This window comes from Papio anubis, chromosome 3 (assembly GCF_008728515.1).
Source record: "Papio anubis isolate 15944 chromosome 3, Panubis1.0, whole genome shotgun sequence".
Lineage (NCBI taxonomy): Eukaryota > Metazoa > Chordata > Mammalia > Primates > Cercopithecidae > Papio > Papio anubis.
In genome coordinates this window covers 123,836,344-123,854,250 of record NC_044978.1, presented here as the reverse complement: position 1 = coordinate 123,854,250, position 17,907 = coordinate 123,836,344, and the positions used below count along the sequence as shown (strand labels likewise).

Genomic DNA, 17,907 nt, shown 5'->3' with positions numbered 1-17,907 from the left:
GAGCTCTGGGAGAGAGAGACATGCCATTTCAGTTCATTAAAAGTCTGAAATGGGAGGGTGCCAAACTTAAGCTTTGTCCCGTCACTAACTTTCATATAGATCAAGCCTAGTTAACAAATAGGTAGTTAATAAATGATTGATGATCTACATACAGGTCAAAGCTTAAGTCCTTGTTCTACTGTTTACTTTGAACGTGTAATATAACCTCTTTGAAATCATTTCTACATCTATAAATAAAAATATCAACAGTATTGAATTTATAGGATTGTTGTACAGAGTAAAAAGGAATTATAAGTGAAAAGCACATCTTAAATTATAAAGCAAATATGAATATTTGCAAATATGAATATTGGGGGATCGGAGCTGCAAAATAATGTATCTGTTAAAGTCTTGGTTAGCAAATGTTCCTATAAGCATACACGGCTCTTGTGGAAGGTTTTATGGCTCTATTAATTAATCACATTTTGCTTTTTACCCCTTCAGCTATCATACTATTAAGTTCTATGTACCTAAATGATCAAACTATTTGTTAATTTTGACATCTGATATGGTTCTTACCAGTTTTCTACAACTTACGGTTCATGCCTAATCAGAAACAATGCTGAGGTTTCCTTTTTCTTTTTCTTTTTTTTTTAGACTGAGTTTCCCTCTTGTTGCCCAGGCTAGAGTGCAATGGTACAATCTCAGCTGACTGCAACCTCCACCTCCCGGGTTCAAGCAATTCTCCTGCCTCAGTCTCCCGAGTAGCTGGGATTACAGGCATGCACCATCACACCCAGCTAATTTTGTATTTTTAGTAGAGACAGGGTTTCTCCATGTTGAGGCTGGTCTCGAACTCCTGACCTCAGGTGATCCACCCTCCTCGGCCTCCCAAAGTGCTGGGATTACAGGCGTGAACCACTGCGCCTGGCCAATGCTGAGGTTTTCTTTTTGTTGTTGGTAGTGACATTGTAAATGTAAACAAGTGAAATGAGAAAACTGGCCTTTGAAGAACAACCATAAAACAGTATTCCCTTAATTTGTAGACAGTGGTGGGAAAGTCTGTGCCTCACTGATTTTAAACAGCATGGCTATATCACTATGCATATTTTCTTTCTTTTTTCCTCTGTGTGCTTGAGAATACAAAAATTAACAGAAAGCATCCCTGTGAATTATTGTCTTCAGAACTATTAAGCAAACAAATGAGTATTTCATAGACTTAACGTGACAATGAATTACACATCCAAAACGGTTGTGTGTGTGGTTTAGCAAAACAAAATTAAGAGTCATTCTAGGGAAGGACATTGCCACAGCTTTGGCATAATTAGGAATCATCATAATCAAATACAGGAAATTGGCACATCTGCTTTTCAGGCTGTTGATCCAACTGTGAGGCTGCCTGTGCACACTGGCACGAGCAGTTCTAATGCAGCTCGATGTGTTCTGCAAAGCTGTCTTTGCATAAATATTTACATAATTTTCTCCAAACACCACTATAAGCAGTTGTTTTTTATCACTTTTTCTCCCTTGGGTTATTATTTCTTGCCATACCTACTCCTGGTGAAGGAGTGATCACTTCTTTTTTTAAGGATTCCTCTTTCTTCAACAGAAGTTTAGAGGAAAATCTTATAACCTGAAAATTTCATAAAACAGCAATGAGAAGGAAGCAGTGCTTTTCATTTGGTACATTTTTCTAAAAATGCAAAAACAACAACAAAAAATACGCCCAGCCCAGCTGTGGGGAAGACAGAGCAGAGAAGCAGAGACAGAGTTTGAGTAAGAATCCCCTCAAGGTTTGAGATTAATAAGCACAGAAAGTCAAATTAGGTGAAGTGGATAGCATGGCCTTAAAGAAGCGATAACCCGAACTTAGGCCATGCCATTTGCTTTAGTGATTAAAGTTAAAAAATCTTCTACATAGGCATTAATTGAGGAGTTCTTTCACTTTTAGTCACATAATCTGCTAGTTTTCTTTTTATAAAGTGATCTAAAGGATCTCTCAAGTTTTGATGGTTTATTTTACCTTGCTGAAACTGAAGCATATTTTAAAGTGATACATATTTTATACTTTAAAGAATACAATTTAAAGAATCTAGCATCTATAGCTGGGCATGGTGGCACATGCCTGTAATCTCAGCTACTCAGGAGGCTAAGCAGAGACGATTGCTTGAGGCCAGGACTTGGAAACCAGCTTGGACAATATAGCGAGGCTCTGCCTCTTAAAAAAAAATTAGTCTTTATTTTTCAAGCATTGTTTTGCATACAAATACACAGTTGTCCTATTTTTATTATTGTAAGTTGATTTATACCATCTAAATCAAAGCAGATACACTATTTCATAATATTCTAAATATTTATAAGAAATCTCCAGTGTGGAAGGCATATTTTTCTGTCTTAATATAAACCCTTTGCCTTTGATACACACACTTGGTTACATATCCTAGTGACCTTGGCACTTGTGAATTTCAGGGTAGCATGGGATACATTTTTATAACCAAATTATTGGATTGTTTACACGGGGAGAGGTATGTTTGTTCTCCTTCCAAACGCTTTTGAAAGAGACAATTTTTCAATGATTTGCAAATAAGAAGAAAGGAAGGATTCTAAAAAGAAATAGGAAAGAAGTTTCCCTTTATGACTAAGACCCCAAAGCAAACGCAACAAAAACAAAAATTAATATACTTTAATTACTATACAAATTACTAACATTGGTAATTACCAGTTAGATGTTGTTAGTTATAAGTATATATGAATGCTAGATTGTAAATGAACTATCTGTGTGAGGTGCTTATTTAAAACTTTTTAGTGAGATTTACATAGTTTGATTTTAGAATATAAATCACTTCTCTTCAATGAATTCTTCTGTTGTAGTAAACTATACTGAATCATAAGAACATTTTCAAGTGATAGTCAAAACCCTTTTTTCCTCTTTTACTCTGCCATCCTTAAAACATTGGCTTTTGTTCCCATAGCACTTTCTTATGGGCCCCAGGTGGCTGCTGTGGAATTGGGCTCTGTTTGAGGACCCATTTCTGCTTTCTTTTAATCTTCTTTCTCTTGACATTAGGTTGGTGCAAAACAAATCCCGGGTTTTGCCATTACTTTTAAGGGCAAAAACCGTGATTACTTTTGCACCAACCTAATATCTATCTTATCTTCCTTATCCTCCACTCCAGGCTTCTTCTCCCTTCAGTTTTGGAGGTGGGCTGATGGCTCTATATCAGTAAATGGGCACTGGCTTCTTACACTTTGCCTGTGGAGGACTCTGGGAACTTAAGTACTCAAAATGATTCAATGAGTCAGAGTCAGATTTAAGAATAAAATCATGTGTATAGTGTTTGAGTCACAGTAGACCTATATTGATGACTCATTTAATCTTTTATAACTTTATAGAGTTTGTCTAGGCAGAATATTTTTGTATAATGCACATGTATACCTGTGAATATTTTTAAAAGAGTTGTATATGTGTGTATGTGTGGTGTGGTGTGGTGTGTGTGTGTGTGTGTGTGTGTGCTTACAAATTATTGCTTTCCATCTATTAACTAGATGTTAAAAGTTTCCAACTTTCTCTTTCCTTCTAAGTCCAATAATTCTGAGTTTTTTCTCATCTTGTTGCCATGACCTGGAGGTAAACATCTATGTTATGTTAAGTGGTTAGGGTTATGATCTAATTTAAAAGCTCAGTAATTGTCACCAACTTATTTGATTATATCTATATATCACAGCTAGCAATTCAGAAACTTTTCTGCTTGTATTTATTTAGAGCAAGATTTTTAAACTCCACATATATCTTATCATATTTGCATCTTATGATTATTATCATGCCTATTTCTACTTAAAGTTACTCTGAAAATATATAATATATACTTCAAAGTTTGAGAGGCAGTGGTGTGTGTTGGAAAGAGCTCTTTACTGGCATTTAGCATTCATGTCCAGGAGCCCCATTTTCTCATCTCTAAAATGAGGAAATTACACTACAGAAAATTTTAGTCAACATTTATTGAACAATTACGATGTGACAGGAACTGTTGTAAGTGTTGGTGAGAAAAACAGAAAGATTCTCAGATGGAGTTTATGATATTATTGGAAGAAGAGTCAATTCATATCACAATAAATCATTAAAAATCTGTACCAGGGAATGCACAGAGTACTAGGGCGCATAAGGGATACATTTATCTTTTTTCCAGAGGATGTCAGAGAAAATTTACTCCATTTACTTTTGGAGTAAATTATGTTCAATATGAGAACAAATAAGACAGTACTATAAAGGAGGTGGAGGGATATTTAAGATAAATGTCCCCTGATTACATAAAAATTCTATTATTGGGTCATTTCAACTGAATTTATAGGACATCAACAGTTGAGAGAGTAGAATTACTGATCTTTCAGAAATGTAGAACTTTGGGCTTAATCTCTAATGATATTCTTAATTATTTTTAATTTCCTGGTATGTTTTTCTTCTTTAAGAACTCCCTCTGGGCCTGTTAGTTCAGAAAAGGGATGTTGGTAATTTGAGCCACATAATTGAAGTAATAGAATTTTCAAGCTTGAAGGAACTGGCAAACTTGTTCAGTCCAGCCCTCTGATTTTGCAGAATGTTTTTTTAGTTATGAGAGATTAAGCAATGTGTCTACTAAGTTTTCATAGTCAGTTAGTGGTTGAGTTTTCACTAAATGTAGTTTCTAATTCCTGGCTTAGTGGTGGTTCAACTACCTCAGGGTTTCTTTTCATAGCGTGAGGATAAAAAAAATGCACATTCCGCAGTTATTTTATTATTTTAAAAATTTAACTGACGGTAAGAACATATCCATAGTATTTTTCCCTAAGTACCAAGAGGAGAAAATTATAAAAAGGAGTAAAGGTGGAAATATAATGAAATAGGTTTTTTGTTTATTTTGTTTTGTTTTTGGTTTTCCGGTTACTAGTTTCATCATTGTGACAGTTATAAATCTTTAGGATATGTTTCAGTGTTATTTATAAATCTATGCTGGTATTTTCATTGAGAAATAAATGTTTTTTTAAACCGGAGCAATTGATACAGATCTAATTTTCTCTTTTTCTTAGTACATTGATTTTGCTGATATCGTCTTTTAGGTTACAGATTATTTCACAAATTCTGTATCAATTTAGTTGGCCAATATGATGTGGTTAAGAGTTCAGAGTCTGTATATACACAATCAACTAAAGAGGGATTAAAGACTTAAATCTAAGACCTGAAACCATAAAAACTTTAGAAGAAAACCAAAGAAAACACTTTTGAACATTGGCCTAGTCAAAGAATTTATAACTAAGACCCCAAAGCAAATGCAACAAAAACAAAAATAAACAAATGAAATCTACTTAAACTAAAAAGCTTCTGCACAGTGAAAGAAATAATCATTAGAGTAAACAGATAACGTACAGAATGAGAGAAAACTTTGCAAACTATGCATACAAAAGAGGACTAATATCCAGAATCTATGAGGAACTCAAGCCAACCAGGAAAAAAAAAAAACAAGTAATCCCCTCAAAAAGTGGACAAATTACATGAATAGACACTTCTCAAAAGAAGATATACAAATGGCCAACAAACATAAAAAAAAGTTCAACATCACTAATCATCAGGTAAATGCAAATTAAAACCACAATAAGATGCCACCTTACCCCAACTGCAATGGCCCTTTTTTTTTTTTTTTTTGACAGGGTCCTGGTCCATCACCCAGGCTGGAGTGCAGTGGTGTGATCCTGACTCACTGCAACCTCCACCTCCTGAGCTCAAGAGGTCCTCCTGCATCAGCCCCCCGAGTAGCTGGAACCACAGTAGAGCTGGGTTTTCACCATGTTGTCCAGGCTGGTCTTGAACTCCTGGACTCAAGCAGTCCACCCACCTCGACCTCCCAAAGTGCTGGGATGATAGCATTGCTCCCGGTCCCTAATAGTCATTATTAAGAAGCTGAAAAAAAAAAAAAAAAAAAAAAGATTTTGGCACGAATGTAGTGAAAAGGAAATGCTTATACACTGCTGGTGGGAATATAAATTTGTATGACCTATGTGAAAAACAGTATGGAGAGTTCTCAAGAATTAAAAATAGATCTCCCATTCCACCCAGCAATCCCACTACTGGATAGTTACCCAAAGGAAAAGAAGTCATTATATCAAAAAGACACCTGTACACCTGTACCTCATCTATATATGAGTTCAGGGTCTGGCATAATTCTGGGTATAATTCTTTCTCCTTCCTTCCCTCCTTGCTTCCTTCCTTCCTTCCTTCCTTCCTTCCTTCCTTCCTTCCTTCCTTCCTTCCTTCCTTCCTTCCTTCCTTCCTTCCTTCCTTCCTTCCTTTTTCTTCCCTCCCTCCCTCTCTCCCTCCTTCCTTCTTTCCTTCCTTTCTTCCTTCCTTTTTCCTTCCTCCCTCCCTCTCTCCCTCCTTCCTTCTTTCCTTCCTTTCTTCCTTCCTTCCTTCGAGATGGAGTTTTGCTCTTGTTGCCCAGGCTGGAGTGAAGTGTGTGATCTCCGTTCACTGCAACCTCTGCCTCCCTGGTTCAAGCGATTCTCCTGCCTCAGCCTCCCGAGTAGCTGGGATTACAGGCATGCGCCACCACACCCAGGTAATTTTGTATTTTTAGTAGAGATGATGTTTCTCCATGTTGGTCAGGCTGGTCTCGAACTCCCAACTTCAGGTGATCCTCTCCCACCTCGGCCTCCCAAAGTGATGGGATTACAGGCATGAGCCACTGCGCCCATCCAAATCCTATTTCTTTATTGGTAAAATGGAGATGAGATTGTAATGAGAATTTAGAGAGAGAGGGTATGTAAAATATTTAGCCTAAGCCTAGAAAAGTGCTTACTGTATGTCAGTTGTTATTATTGTTATGATTCATAAGAAGTTAAATTCTCGGTAAAAATAATGGTTGGGGGTGGTTTCCAGAAACACTGCTTGCAGGAGTACTTGTCAAAGCCAAAAAAAGCAAATTTTTATATTTGTAGAATGCACCAAACCAGTTTTGATATTGATGTTACCACTGCTGTTGCTGGAAACCAGATTTAGTTTATGGGTCTTGGCTGCCAGATGAATGAACCGGAGAGCCAAATTTGTATAAGTGGGCCCCGCATGATTCCTGGGAGTGTCCGGAATGTGAGGAAGGCGCAATGTGTGTTACTGTTGCAAATCTCTCTTCCTGCCAGGAATGACATTATCCGGATAGCTTGGCCCAGCCTGGTCATCCCACCCTATTGGCAGCAGGACAACTGTGAGACAGAAACAGACAGCCTGAGCTGGGCGAAATCAGCCCCTGGGGAAAATGGAAATGGGGTGCAGAGAGCTTGTGGAAAGACGAATAAGAACAAGGAAGAAGTTTGGGTAGAGATGTGATAAAATAAAAACTGGAATACGGCATTCTAATTAAAAAGAGTGAGATAATATTTCTGAGATATTAATCAAGTTTTTCTTTATATTCTTTTTTCCTTCCCACCATCCTTTCTCCTAAATTAATCCTCCACTCCCTCCCTTCTTTCAGAATAATGCTGGTTGGCATGTGGCATATGAACAGATGACACTGAAGACCAGATTCTGCTTGTTCTCCCTTCACTGGTTCCAGATATACATATATATGCCTGGTCACTGAGGAAACCCCTATAATTGTAGATAAATATTAGAAAAGGGAATGGGGGAGTCACAGGATTAACTGAAATGGTTTTATCACTCCAGGGACTTTCTGCTGCAGTAGAAATTCACTAGTTAGAACAAAATAAATAATATGAAATTCTTGAATATCTGAGTTTAAGGATAAGGTTCAAATATGAAACACTTACACATTACATGTATTTTTCCTCTTGTCTTGAATTTCCAGATTCTGTCTCCTATAGACTGAATGTTGTGTCTACTTAAAATTCAGTGTGGAAATCCCAAACCCCAAGGTGATGGCATTTGAAAGGTGGGGCTTTTGGCGGGGGGTGATTAGATCGGATTAGTACCATTACAAAAAAAACCCCAGAGAGCTCCCTCACTCCTCTTACTATATGAGGACACAGTGAGAGAGTAGCCATCTATGAACCTGGAAGTGAGCCCTCGCCAGACACTGAATCTGCTGGTGTCTTGATTTTGGCCTTCTCAGCCTTTATAATGATAAGAAACACATTTATGTTGTTTATAAGCTACTTAGTCTATAGTATTCTGTTATCACAGCCCAAATGGACTGAGACACCATCTAAAGTAAAAATCATGTAAAATATCTTGAGAAAGATTCATATTTTGTGATACTTGTAAACAAGGAAGTACACGGAATTTTCTCATGAGGTTTTCATTCCTGTTCTCTATAATCGTACTGCTAATATCGATGCAGTGCAACAAAGCTCCGTTTGAAAACAACAATGACAATAACCCCCAGATCTTTCTTGCTAAACTGAACTAAACCTCTAACTGAGGGATAGGTCTTAGTACTCATTCATTTCACAAACATTTACTGAACACCAATTATAGGTCAGGCAGCATGCCAGGTACTGGGAATATGCTGACAAGAAGAATATGTGATTTAGGGAGAGGAATTGCTTGCAAGAAGACAAGCTAAGATTCTATGTGAAATAAGAGTGACGGGAGCATAGTTCTTACAAATGATTTTTTGCATAAGGTTATTTAATTATAGACAAATGGAAATGGGATAATCTGTAATTTCCTCTCTCAACCAACGTTCTCATTCCCTAAATAGCTTTGGATGGGGCCAACACACCCAGAACACTGTGGGCAAGTGTGTTTTCATTGGTTGATCTGGCTTGCTAATTCAAAGTATATGACCTCACTTCTCAATTACTCACTTAACATTCCAGTACATTTTGGGAATAACTGATAATTTTGGAAGCTGCCAAGAAGATGGATGAATGGTAACTGACTTCACAGATCTAGGAAAGCTGAAACACAACCTACCGATAAGCTAATTAAAATTGCTGAGCTCTGGAAATGCTCGTGAATGGAAAGTACAAGGTGTTTCTGAAGGTGAGAAAGCAGGGTGTGGCTGAAAGCAGGAGGATAGGTGGATAGTGTTATAAGGAGGGGTTCCGATTTCAATAATACAAATGGGGAAAATATGACAGTTTACATTCTGAAGTATGAGACCCTCAGAACCCTTTGGTGTATTTAACGTCCACAGCACTTGGGGCAAATTTATATTCCTAAGGCAGGAGATTGTAGAATTGTTCTCTGGGCAAATAAAAGTCTATGAAAAAGACTTACAGCTATTGCTAGTAATAGAGATCTTCTGGGAAGATGGGGGAGGAAAAATGTTATTAATGAGTTAAATTTCCATCTTTCATAGCGTGTAGTCTTTAGTGAAAAATCAGGAAATGTCACAATAAATATGTTATTTGGCATTACATATTATTTGAAATAAAGAGATGATATAAGATGCTCCTAAAATACTTGAAAATAGCTTTATCCATTTTCTTCCTCTTATCAAAGATTAGGGGTGGAGTAGAAAAATGATAAACATGTGTTACATTATAAAAATTTGACAATAAAAGAAATCAGGATAGTACCATCGAGTCAAACATATTTAGGTTCAATGTTCAGCTTCTTGACCTATGAGTTTTGTAACTTTGGTCATGTTGCTTAAGTTTTCTCACCTTCGTAAATGGAAAAATAAGATCAAGCACACAAAAAGTACTAAAAAAAAATGAGGCCTTTAGGGTTATATTAAGTGAAATAATGTATTTAAGTACATAGAGTACTAAAGTAAGTTTAATTAATACTATTATGAGAATGCTTTGTGAAAGATGAGAAGAAAAATTAACTCAGAGTAAGGGGAGGAATGAGTATTTGACTCTGAGTTCACACACACGCACGCGTGCGCATGCACACACACACACTATATACACGGAAGGGGAGGGGTAAGAACAGTAAAGCTTCTAAGGGCAGTTACATTTGTCCTTTATATTCTCTATTTGTCTTAAACAAACTAAGAGAAGCAATGCCAATTCTAGCAAGAAAGAAGAGAGATACATTTGGGAAATAATCTTTTGTTGACTTGCCTTAACTCCTCTGTGGAACAAGGAGTCATATAAATAAATTCAAAGGATTAATTATCTACAATGTTCCTGATTAGGTGCTAGTTGTAATTGTAGAATTGTATGGCTATTACATTTTATACAAATATTCACTTTTATTCTTTCACTTGATTTTCATAATTGCCCTGTAGAATAGGTCAGATAATTCTTTACAGTTGCCTTTGTTAGAAGGTAAGAAATGAGGAAGACTCAGTTTTACCCTGGACTAAGTAAAGGAGAAAAAATAGAAGAAAGAAATGGAGAGGAGTGGTAAAAAAGAAAGAAAACTATAGAAATTGCCTAAACATTAGCATAGCTAAGGAAGCAAGACAGAGACAATAATTTAGTTATGAGTAACTATTTTTATAACTCAGTGTGAGAAATTTTGATTAATTTTCAGTGAGAAGTGTAACTGCCAGATAAACTGCAATACTGATGTCACCTGGTTTTTACATTCTCTCCCTTGTTAAAAAAAGTTTCCAGGGAAATTAAAATTGGTTAGTAGAAATGCAATCAGAGCACAGTTATGGGATGACCTTAATGGCCATTGTCATTAAATTATGGTGCATGATGTCCCCGAGCAAGCTCTGAGGCTGTATTTGCCAACCAACCAGAATACCCATGTCAGCTGGTTAAGGCACCTTTATCCCTGTGTGGTGCTGAAACTGCACTGACAGAAGTGTGCCCTTTGACTTCATGCAGGCCATCTGCTGACACTTATTCTCCAGCTATATTTCAACACAGTTGGTGAGGTTAAAGCCTTCTCTTATATCAAATCACATTCCAAGCATGCCTTCTTGATAAACATTACACATTTTAAATGAAATTCTGAAAACTCAATTTCTGCAAGGATTAAAAATGAGTAATGTGTCCATATGGTTTTCTAATATTTTCATAAGTACATTAAAAAACACCCAATAATTGACTAAAATGAACTTGACTTCATTTTGATAAGAATGAAGCTAAAGACGATTGATCTATTGGATTAAACAAATATGGCATCAGAGCATAGGTGCTAGTGTCAGAATATAGAATACACAGTCTGTGACATTCTTTATGATATTGTGTATACATTTAAGATACTACCAAACTCTTTTAATCACTACCCTTATGGTAGAAGCTTTGTTTGTCTTAGCTAGTGAAATGTCACTTCAACAAAACCCAAAGAATTAAAAAAAATTACCCACATGCTTAGAAAGCAGAAAATAGCAAAATGTGGGAAAAAAGTCATCTTTGCAAGGAAAGGTCGGCAGAAACATATGGATCCCAAGTGAAATTAAAATAAGGTTTCTGTACAGACTAGATACTGTGGCAGATAACGGTGCCACAGGCCAGACAGAAGGTTCCCAAGGCCCCAGGCTGCTTTCTTACTTCTGCTCTGAAGACTTTATCCAACATTATTTTGGTGATAACACTTGTTATACATCCTCTGGATCCTCAGATGCTAAATCATCCTGTAATAGACTTCATCCAGGAAACCTAAAGGCCAACCATATTTCATCATTTCTTAAGTTTCAGTGATTATAAAACAGCCATCTGTACATGTCTGGAAGCATATTTTTATTTGGGTTATTATTTGATAATGTACAGACAATTCAGTCTTCAATCCTCCAATGTGCCTAGTAAAAAAAAGTCCACAGGAAATTTTTATGAGATTATAGTTTTAAGATTCTATTAATGTACATATGACATCATTTATATTACATAGGAAGATCATAATTACATAAAATGATAAATAATATGTTTATTGAAAAAATATTTGACTATATTATCTTACCGCATTTTTTAATTTAGTAAATTTCCCATGTGCTTAGATTTGGAGATCACATATAAAAATTCTACACAGAAAGTTCTGTCCTCCTGAAGCTTTCCATCCAAAACTTGCCCTTTTAATTCTTGTTTAATATTGACATATTACTTCTCAGTTTGTGTCTAGTAGAAGTTTTTATATCACCAACCAGACTCAAAGTAGGGAGAGACTGAGTTAGGTGCTATAAAAGTAGCTTTGAAATTCAGCCATAGCCAACAATCCCTCACCTTAACTACAGACCTTTGAACCTCCATGGCAAAAATATCTGACCCTAAGGCACCTGTAACAGGTGTCTGGTGTTCTGCCATTAGATATCATTTGTGATGACAGCATACATTCAGATACTGTTGGTCATTTTAGAGACGGCATAGAAGGAAAGATAATACCTTAAATATTTACATCATGCATATATTAGTGTGAATGTATTTTTCATCAGATTGTTTTCTCTTTATGAGCAAGAAACAAAGGAATGGGTACTTTCGTGGAAGCAGGGGAGAGAGGAGGTGAGAAGGAGCGTGGTAGAAATGTGATGTAGGATTGGGAATTAGCAGAGTGTTGAATATTGTTGTTCAGGAGTGGGCTATTCCAATCATGTTCCCAACAGGAAACAGTTGGAAAATATTTAAATTGGATAATTTAATGGAAAGGTGATTTAAAGAATTGGGTGGGAACAGGTCAGAAACGAGTAGATCGTAGAAGCAGAGAGCTGTGTAAAGAGGGCTTCCTGATAGAAGCTGTGCCTTTGACAGTGTGATGTGACAGCCCGCCTGGGAAGACCCTGTAAAGCAAGGGCCAAGGAAGACCTAAAAACAAACAAAACAAAAACAAACTACGTGCTGCATCCCATCAATAGATTTGCACTGAAATTCCTGCTTTGCAGTGTTCTTGCTAACTCTTGTACAAGTCATTTGATTCTCTGGGACTCAGTTCTCTCAGCCAGAAGATATTATACCTTTTTCAGGAAGTAATTTTGAGAATCAGATGACCTCATTTCTATAGAAGCTCCAAGCACAGAGCTTCAGGTTGAAGGATATCTAAAGAAATGTTTAATCTGAAGAGGATGCAAAAAATTTTTTTTCTGAAGCCACATCCTATGGCTAATGCATGGGATGTGATTTTTGTTTTCTTCTTTCATATTTTATTTTAGGTTCAGTGGGTACGTGTGCAAGTTTGTTTCATGGGTAGATCGTGTGACACTGGGATTTGGTGTACAAATGATTTGATCACCCAGGTAGGGAGCACAGTACCCAATAGGTAGTTTTTCAATCCCCACTCTCCCCATCAAGTAGACACCAGTGTCTATTGTTCCATGGAAGGTGATTAATCTGCATATATGTGATCACAGACAGATGTTTTAGAGATACATGTGTGTAAATCTGGTGTTAAGTCAGCAAAATTAGAAAGACAGGGTGACAGAAAGGGAGAGAAAAAATACCAAAAAATAGCTCCAAAGCTTTTGCCCAAATCATTAGGATCAAGAATATTAAATATTAAATATTAGACACAATTACAGGGTCCACCCTCCTCATAAACTGTAAATGGAATAGCTCCCAGCTTTTAGCAAGGGGGTGTTTGCAAATATTTTATTGTATTTCTTCAGAAATTTATTTTAGACACATAATTTTTTTGTCTACACTGTTGAATTTCTTACTAAGCCACAAGACTTAAAAACATTTTTTGCCTTGTTTCCCAATGGAACAAGGTTTCAGTTTAAATCCCAGCATAAACTTATGTACAAAGAATGTCAATGTACTTTATCTCCTACAAGTTACTCATGTAAAAAAATTATCAGTTAAAAGGGACAATACATGTCTTAAGTTTGCATCAGGGAAAAGATAAATTATTTGTTTGATCTCATGAGTTTGGTATTGTGTTATGATACCATCTAATATGAATGCAGTTTAAAATTCTATGTGAAGTCCTTCTGTTTTGACTGTCAATTCAGGGTAGAAAACCATTTTGATAGAAGTGTCATGGAAATGATGAATGGTGAAGATATCAAGTTGGTTAGCTAATTGTTTTGACTGCCACATGATTCTTCTTGTACTATATCATGCATGAGCAAAAAAGGCATTAATTCAAAGATCAGAAATTCAATGAGTTTTAAACTAATCACTTCAAGGTACATTGAATTTATCTGCAATAGACTCTACATATTGATGCTTGGATCTACTTGGCTCCTTGGGTTTATATTTAACATTTGTACCACAAAAGAGAAATCATTAATGAACACCTTTAAAATGCAAATTCGTCAAGGTCAGAATTTCACAAACAGCAGCTGGTTGGTTGGACCATGCACTGCATTTTATTTCTCTTTATTATTTCATTAGATTATCAATCAAAAAGTTTACTATAATTTTAAAATAATTACAGTCATTTTCAGCCTTTTCTTAGTCTAATTGTGGTAAATGTGAGAGCAAAATCTTTTGGACAGAGAGGAGATGGGAATATTATCAGCATAAACAGTACAAATATTGTACTGTGGGGAACTGAGATGTCCCAAAAAACTAGCTTGTAAGTAGAATTTTTGGAAAGTAAATCTTGTTCTCCCAGTCATACTCTTCATAAACAAAGGGCCCCTCTTTTTGTGAAAGACACCTTTTGAGGAATTTTCCCAGCATATCATCTTTAGGAAATGTCCTCTCAGTGTCAGGTGTGGGGTCTTGCATTAGACTCCAGTCTCATCCACAAGTCCTTTATGACCCCTTCTGTGGCTTCCATGGGACCCTTTTAGCTTAGTAAGATGTTTCCTTTTGTATTTATATAGTTTACACTGGTATCTGTTATTTACACTGGTATCTGTTATTTACACTGGTATCTGTTACTAAAATCAAATTTCTTTCTTTCTTGTGGGTAAAACCTATGAATTGAATTGAAAACTTTGGTTTAGAAGTGGCAGGCTCATTATTTACTGTCATGACCTTGTGGGACACTGCTCCAACAATGAGATTCCCCCAGTGCTCTTCTGTCTCAGCCTTCCCATCCACAGTCTCATGTACAACCACCGCCCAGTCTCTACTGCTTTTCCAGGCACAGCCGACCTTCAGACTACGCACACTCCTCTGAGGCATGGAAATCCCCTTGCCTTCCCACCCTCAGTGTCATTCTTCTGATTCGGCTTTTAAATGTACAATTTTGGATCCTTCTAGGTTTTCATATTTCACTGAGCACAAAATAAAAAGCAATACAATAATAGTAAATTTTACATGTTTGAAATATAATTTTCAGTGCTCTCAGCTCCTCCTCGTCTTTCGTCTTTTATTTGTCTTGCCACAGCAACCTGATGATTCTTCTTAAAGAACAGCTCTGCTCAAACCCCTCTACCACTTAAATTTATTATTCTATCTATTTTGTCTACACAAAAATGTTTGCACACTAAAAGGTTTTTAGCTAAGGTAGACTTTGGTAAACTTTTAAATTAAAGGCTACCTAGTAAATATTTCAGGCTTGTGGGCCACATGGTCTCTGCCTCAACCATCCAGCTCTGCTACTGTAGCACAAAAGTGGCCACAGACCATATATGAACAAATGGGCACGGTTATGTCCAATAATAAATCTGTTTTTTTTTTCTTTCAAAAACAGGTGGTAGGCAGGATTGACCTACAGGCTCCTACAGATTGGGCCTTATCCAGGTCTGTCAGTTTTATTTTCTATTTCATCCTTCACATACTCAGGGCTCCACTGAAATTCAGGTTCTGTTTGTGCTCATTAGGTACTCTGTACATTCACTGCTCTATGCTTCTGTTCCCTGGGATGGGGCTGGAGGAGGATGTAGGAAGACTGGTGTTTCTCGAAATATAGTTTACATAAGAGATGTCTTTAGGTTAACTTTAAGGTAATATGTTGTCATGCTGCTTGTTAAGTGTATGATGGCAATATACAGGAAAAAGCATGATAAAATACATGATTAAAGCAATAGTAAGACTATGAAACAGGTAATACTATTATTAACTGTAGAGAGGTGAGAAAGTAATCAAAGGGGTGCACCTTTTTAAAAAAATACTCGTGCTCTTTTACCTATCCCAAATAACGATGCCATCCTTTCAACTCCCATCCTCAGATGGAAGTTGTTATGCTTTTTCTTTCTAGGGTGTTTTCTTTCCTTCACCTGTGATAATCTTAAAACCATGACCCATCCTTCAAGATGCAGATTAAATTCCCTGTCCTCTATAAACCCTTATTTCTCCAACTATAAGTGATTTCTCCCTCTTGAGAATTCCTACTGCATTCCATCACATCATTTCAATCTTGGTATTATGGTTATTTTAAAATGTAGCTTAGCTCAATAACTAGAAGATCCAACTATGATATCTCACTTGCTAGACTTTGTATATTCCCAAAAGCACAGATCAGTGCTTTGCAGAGAGCAGGCATTAAATGATTAATAAATTTTTAAAATTTGTAAAAAATGATTTTCTTCAAATTAAAGATACTTTTGTTTGATGAGGAAGTGTTAACTCTGTATAAAGATCAAGGTCAAAAGCAAACCCCTGATTAACTAATCTTTAAAAAATATCCTCAGGCACTTGTGGTTCAGTATTGTTGAACTTACGTTGGTATTTTTGCTAGCCAAATTTGCTACATATGAAACCCATTGGCCATTTGGGGATTGACAACTTTCCTACTGCTCCTTGCGAAGAACTTCCCAAGAAAACTGGGATAGATAATCTATGTGCCATATGTGCTGTTAAAATAAAGTTGGATATGCACTAATCAAGTGGTTTCCATGAGAAACACAAGGCCTCCAAAATATAAAAAATCTTTTTAATTGTAGTACTTATGGTAGTCACTCCAAAGAGCAAAATTACATTTCAAACTTTTTTATCTTAAAAAGGGAGTTAAATATCTAAAGCTTAAATATCTTGGAGCAGACAAACTGTGACTGTTAAAAATGTTATATAAACAAGTTAGAAATAAGCAAAAAAAAGTTTTATCTCTTTTATGCTGCCTACAAAGTCTTTAAATTAGTGCCTAGACTAAAGGAGATCTTTTTTTTTTTTTTTTCTTTTTGAAAGTGATGAAGACATAGTTACAGGGTTACAGGGTGTTGCTATGGTTTGGATGTGCATTGTTTTTCCTCACCGAATCTCATGTGGAAATTTGATTTCCAGTGGTGTTGGGAGGTGGGGCTTAGTGGAAGGTGTTTGGATCTTGGGGGTAGATTCCCTCATGAATGTCTTAGTGTTACAGGTACTGAGTTCTTACTCTTGCAAGACTGAATTGGTTCTCAAGGGAATAGATCTGTTTCTGCAAGAGTGGGTTTTTGCAAAGCCAGGACCGCCCCCTGGGTTTGGACACTCTTTGACTGTGTTTATGTCTTCTTTGACCTTCTCTTCTTCTCTTCTGTGTTTTGACGCAGCACAAAAGCCCTCACCAGGAGCTGGGTAGATGCTGGTGCCATGTTTCTTGGGCAGCCTGCATACCCATGAACCAAATAAACCTATTTTCTTTATAAATTACCCAGCCTCAGGTATTCCTTTATAATAACTTCAAATAGACTAAGATAGCTGCCCTTCTCCCATGGTAGATTTCAGGCAAAGGAAAAAGGATAGCCAACCTTGAATTCCCTTACCTGAATGCATTGGCTAGGACCATCGTCATTTAGGTACCATTCCCAGGATAACTCAGTCTTTTTATTTGTTTCTTTCTTTCGAGGCAGATGATGGATATGAGGAATTAGGATTGAAGACTGTTAATTTTTAAAATTGATATAAAATACTTGTATATATTTATGGGGTATGGGTAACATTTTGGTTCATGCATACACTATATAATCATCAAACCAAGGTAATTGAGCTATCCATCCCCTCAAAGATTTACCACTTCTTTTGAATACCATAAATTTTCAGTTCACTCAGCATCAAAATATAGTGGGTTATAAACCAAAAATGTGTTTATTAAAAAGACAATGTATATAGAAGCACCTTAAAAAAACTACAAATCGTCATTTGAATTTCTTTCTACTTTTATTTTCCAAGTTTTATGTGATCACAACTTATAAAATAAACATGTCTATTATAATTTAAATTCCTCTAATTTATTCTATATTGTAACCTATTAGAAGTAGATACAAATATGCAATTTATTTGTTTAATCTGGAGTGG

General features: G+C 36.3%; 1 pseudogene; it reads right to left on the bottom strand.

Moving 5' to 3' along the window:
• The window catches only part of LOC101025134, a 77,744-nt pseudogene extending 60,346 nt beyond the window's left edge, over window positions 1-17,398 (bottom strand).
• Window positions 17,399-17,907: the final 509 nt, after the last annotated feature.